Consider the following 6,000-nt stretch of genomic DNA (forward strand, 5'->3'; position numbering starts at 1 on the left):
TAAACCCTCATGTTTTCCAACATTCCACTGCATTCACCTAAAGTTATAGTCTGGTGTGGATTCACAGCCACACTTATTCTTGGACCATTCTACTTTGAAAAAGCTAGTCCCAATGGGCCTGTGACATGTTCTATGAAGACTCAGAGATATTTAGAGATGCTTAACACTTTTGTTATACCCCAACTGCAACAGCAGCAATGTTTTGAGTCAACCACTTTTGTGAAAGATGGAGTACTTACACACATCAGATACTGCATACATAGTTTCTCAACATTTCACCAGTAACAGAGTGATTAGTTGGGCATTTCCTATTGTGTGGACATCTTGTTCTCTAGATCTTAATCCATGTGATATTTGGTTGTGGAACATTTAAAAAGTGTGATTTATTGTAAACATGTTCCAAATTTGAAAGTCTTGAAAGACAGTATCAACTGCATGTGAGAAGCACTGTATAGAATCAATAGTTAGCCATTGAACAAACTGTTCATCACCTTCAGATTTTACATTTTCGGAATGGGGACACATTGAGCAGTATTTTTAGCATTACTAAGTTCTCTATATTGCATAAGTGTGCAACTTATACTACAAATAAGCTGTTGCTTTCAGCACCAAAGGTGTCATAGTGGCAAGTTTTGATAATTTTTTTTTTATCAAAATGTTTTCCATATGTCACTATATTAGATTTAGTTGCATTTGGATTGCTACATATCTCTCTAGATAGATTTCAGTAGAAATATTTTAATTACTCTTACTTGATATATAAAAACACTAAATATTTGGCAAAAATCATTATATATGACTAAGTATTTAATTCTAAATCAAATCCTAAATATATTTATTTTGAATGTTTCAGATATCAAAAATTAAGAAACTTAAAGAAGAATGTAAAATTAATTTTTCAAATCTTAAGGATTTAGAAAAGTATGTCATAGTTTTATTTTATCTATTTGAGAATAGTAAATTATTGGTTTCATATTCAATTCTTTTCATAGTTTTACATATAATTTTTTTAATATATATCTGTATTAAAAAAATTATATGTAAAACTATATATATATATATATATTATACTGGAAATCATAGTTTCTTATTATTATTTTTATATCTTCCTATATATATAGGAAGATATATTGTATTAAATTGTTATCCAAATGTCATTTACTCAAAGATAACATTTGTGTAGATGACATTTGAATAATAAGAAACTATGATTTCCAGTATAATTAATATATAGAATATTCATGGTTTTAGTTTGTTCAAATTAATGCAAAATTCAATAAAGATAAATCTTGAATTTATTTTTTCAATCTCTCAGGCAAAGGTAACATGATACAAATTATGTATAATTCAAACTGGAAAGTAAGGATGGAGATACTGTGTCATAGTAGTCAGTAGATGATTCTAGCCATGGTCTCATTCGGACATAGACATCTATTCGAAGTTGTCTCGAGCTTCTACAATAAAGCCATGGTCTCATTCTGACATAGACATCTATTTGAAGTCGTCTGGAGCTTCTACAATAAAGAAATATTATGTCCACTGGCAAGAAAGGACTAGCATCAGAATATATCATTAGTTTGCCCGGCAAGAAAGAACCAGCATCAGAATATATTAGTTCAGCCAACAAGGAAGAACTAGCATCAGAATGGTCCCCCGAAAAAGCCAGCCATATATTCCACTGGCGGCTAAAGTGTGCTCTGTCCGCTATGGAAGAAAGCAGAAATTTTAATAAAAATTTAAAAGAACAATCACGCAGCGCTATCGTTGAGGCAGCCGCCATATTCGACGGCCTACACAAGGCATTCAATAACCTCCTCAAAGAAAAAGATTTACTACAGAAAAAGCTCAACGGTTCCCAGGGGACTTTGGCACTCGCGTGCCACCACATGCCCCCAGTAAAGTCCTATGCGGATGTGGTTAAAGGACCTCTATGTACGGCCAATGATAGGGTAGTTTTAATCTACCCAAAAGAGGAGAATAAAGCAGATGAAGTAATGGATAAACTGGAAAAAGACATAAATCCATCTAATATTGGGGTCGGAGTCGACACCATAAAGAAAATCAAAAACAGCTTCGCTGTGAGCTGCAGTGATGCCGACAGCACATCCAAACTATCAAAAGAACTGCAGAAGAATAAAGAAGTGGAAATAAAAACACCTAAGCTCAGGGACCCGAGAATTATTATACCAAAGGTCAACTGGGCTGTGTCTGAGAAGGATATCAGAGACTGTGTCCTCAGACAGGAAAATAAAAAGTACTCTCCTGATCACATAAAACATGTCTTCTTTCTTGGAAGAGAAGAGCATCAGGAGCGCTCTTGGATAGTAGTAACTTCACCTGAGATCAGAAGGACTCTAGCTGAACAAAAAGACAGGCTTTACATTGGATGGAGGACGAGGAGGATATACGATTTCCATTACTACAAAAGATGCTCGATCTGCTGAGGGTACAACCACACAAGGGCCACATTTACAAACCACCCTCAATGCTCCGAATGTGGATCCGACCAACATACTTCATATGACTGCACTGTGGAACCCGAGAACCATTCTTGTATTAATTGCTTACGTTACAATCAGTCATGCCGTTCTCCAAAGGACCATGTAAATCTAGGACACGGAGCTCGAAGTAGGCATTGTCCGGTCCTACAATATCATGTAAAACTGAGTCAAACTTCTACAAATTCCTGCACCGATTCTCTCTTCATGTGCGTCGATTAGTGCTCTAAGTCTAAACGGCTTCTAGCAGTGCACGGACCTTCTGATTAATATAGCCTTCTACTTTTCATTGTGCCAGCTTCTTAGCCAAATTCTCTCTTTCTATCTAGCTAATTAACAGCATCTTCTGATACACAAAACTATCTAAAATATCCCATCCATCGTTAATTGGTAACTTTAAACTAAGGCATTATTTATAAGGGTTTTTCTGTATTTGTTCCAGCCGCCATTCTAACTAAATTTGATGTGGTTTGATTTGATCTGATTCGGGGGTCCCTATCTGCGAAGCGTGCTCAGCTCTATGTGTCTCGTAACAATCTAAACAAATTAATGTTCCCTAGGTTGTCACTTAAGCAACACTTATTTAGGATTAAGCACAGTTTCAGACCCTAGAAATAAAAGAAATAGTTTATATTCTAACCTTAGCTGATATCACAAAAATGTCTTTCCATCCTTAAATTATAGACCCAAGTCAGTAGTAAATAAGTTATAAGAAATAAAGCAAACCATACTTGATTCTGTCTGTAAATCCCTATATTAATTAAGCAAATTTAAAGACTCTAGCAAATAAGTTTACCAATATTAGACAAATCCTGGTTATCTAACTATCTAACCTGTTGCTGTTTGGTTAGCCTGCGTTCCCTCCTCACCCCTTATAATCTGCTGTATGCTAACCTCTCGTTCTCTATTCCATCATTAAATTAAGCTGTCTTGCTGTGCCCATTTAATAAACGCCTAAGTATTTTTAAAATTAACAAATATTAAACAAATGAAAATAGAGTAATTAGCTAAAATAGAATAAAATGTAAAATTAAATTCACGCATTCTGGTACTTTCTCTCACTACAAAATCCTATTATTCCTATATAATTAACTGCGTAGTATCTAATAACAGAATCTCCAACTATTTCATTTTGATTAAATTAATAACTAAGCAATCTCTATATATATATTTAGTATCCTTCGAGATAATTAAGGTTAATAGGAACCCTCTTTCAAATCATCACTAATGATTTTGTCTCTAGTTAATTACCAGTTATCTAACAAGTCTCCTAGTTCAAATTTAATTTACATTTACAATAACTTCTAGTATTTATTATGATTTATTATAATGTACACAAACATATTATAAACACACTACATACACTACACCTTCACTTAATTACTACTTTTCACCTTCTTACCCATTCCTCTCCTTAGTTTTTGGTACCTCTTATCCTATTCCTCTACCGAAATAAATTCTTTAATCAATTCTAATGAATAAAAATATATCATATACACATCACAATTTTGTCTCTAATTAAATTATCAGAAATCTCACTAATGCATAGTCTATACTCATCATGCCATCTTTCCTTTACTATTTTGTAATGTTCTGTTTGTATGTCTGTATTTTGTATTTTTATACCTTGTACTTTTGTACTTCTCATCCATTGTAAATACTTACTTTGTCTTCCTTCTCTTATCATTACTTTTGTGCTGTATTGATATATTTGTATGTCAAAAAATTTCATAAAACCTCTGGTTCGGCCCTGTTTCACCAGCCTTTCTGGAGGGTAAAAAAAATTTATATATGTATGTATATGTGCTCTTGGATAGTAGTAACTTCACCTGAGATCAGAAGGACTCTAGCTGAACAAAAAGACAGGCTTTACATCGGATGGAGGACGAGGAGGATATACGATTTCCATTACTACAAAAGATGCTCGATCTGCTGAGGGTACAACCACACAAGGGCCACATTTACAAACCACCCTCAATGCTCCGAATGTGGATCCGACCAACATACTTCATATGACTGCACTGTGGAACCCGAGAACCATTCTTGTATTAATTGCTTACGTTACAATCAGTCATGCCGTTCTCCAAAGGACCATGTAAATCTAGGACACGGAGCTCGAAGTAGGCATTGTCCGGTCCTACAATATCATGTAAAACTGAGTCAAACTTCTACAAATTCCTGCACCGATTCTCTCTTCATGTGCGTCGATTAGTGCTCTAAGTCTAAACGGCTTCTAGCAGTGCACGGACCTTCTGATTAATATAGCCTTCTACTTTTCATTGTGCCAGCTTCTTAGCCAAATTCTCTCTTTCTATCTAGCTAATTAACAGCATCTTCTGATACACAAAACTATCTAAAATATCCCATCCATCGTTAATTGGTAACTTTAAACTAAGGCATTATTTATAAGGGTTTTTCTGTATTTGTTCCAGCCGCCATTCTAACTAAATTTGATGTGGTTTGATTTGATCTGATTCGGGGGTCCCTATCTGCGAAGCGTGCTCAGCTCTATGTGTCTCGTAACAATCTAAACAAATTAATGTTCCCTAGGTTGTCACTTAAGCAACACTTATTTAGGATTAAGCACAGTTTCAGACCCTAGAAATAAAAGAAATAGTTTATATTCTAACCTTAGCTGATATCACAAAAATGTCTTTCCATCCTTAAATTATAGACCCAAGTCAGTAGTAAATAAGTTATAAGAAATAAAGCAAACCATACTTGATTCTGTCTGTAAATCCCTATATTAATTAAGCAAATTTAAAGACTCTAGCAAATAAGTTTACCAATATTAGACAAATCCTGGTTATCTAACTATCTAACCTGTTGCTGTTTGGTTAGCCTGCGTTCCCTCCTCACCCCTTATAATCTGCTGTATGCTAACCTCTCGTTCTCTATTCCATCATTAAATTAAGCTGTCTTGCTGTGCCCATTTAATAAACGCCTAAGTATTTTTAAAATTAACAAATATTAAACAAATGAAAATAGAGTAATTAGCTAAAATAGAATAAAATGTAAAATTAAATTCACGCATTCTGGTACTTTCTCTCACTACAAAATCCTATTATTCCTATATAATTAACTGCGTAGTATCTGTTGTATACAAATGTTGTGATGATGGTGGTGGTGTAGAATGTTTTCGTATAGACAGTCAAAAAGAACACAGTACACGCTTCTTTTTAACAATAACAACACAAAAATTAAAAACACTTTAATTTCTTCAAATCAGCGAGTGACTCTCTGGCACTCCACTACTTTTTGATAGTTACAATACTGGACCAGCCACACAGCTACTCACTCCGGTTAGCTCCCTGGTCAGTACACACACTCTCTCTGACTCTCTACACACCCTCACTAGGCGGGACAATCTCCCCCACACTCCCGGGGACACCGTCACCTCACCCAACCGACATGTGTGACCAAGCTGTGGACTGTCCATCACCACCTGCCGACATCCACACACCTGACACATGTCTCACATATGTTACACTGAACTTAACAT

The 6,000-nt window shown here is 35.0% G+C and overlaps 1 long non-coding RNA gene across 1 annotated transcript in view; it reads left to right on the forward strand.

Annotated features, from left to right (window-relative positions):
* Window positions 1-872: 872 nt before the first annotated feature.
* LOC111619386 overlaps window positions 873-6,000 on the forward strand; it is an 11,171-nt gene continuing 6,043 nt past the window's right edge. Inside the window, exon 1 of the long non-coding RNA XR_002755740.1 lies at window positions 873-921. This is a non-coding gene — a long non-coding RNA (uncharacterized LOC111619386). The remainder of the gene's footprint in view (window positions 922-6,000) is intronic.

The sequence above is a fragment of the Centruroides sculpturatus genome, unplaced genomic scaffold (assembly GCF_000671375.1).
Source record: "Centruroides sculpturatus isolate CEXI.00-Female unplaced genomic scaffold, Cexi_2.0 scaffold174, whole genome shotgun sequence".
NCBI lineage: Eukaryota > Metazoa > Arthropoda > Arachnida > Scorpiones > Buthidae > Centruroides > Centruroides sculpturatus.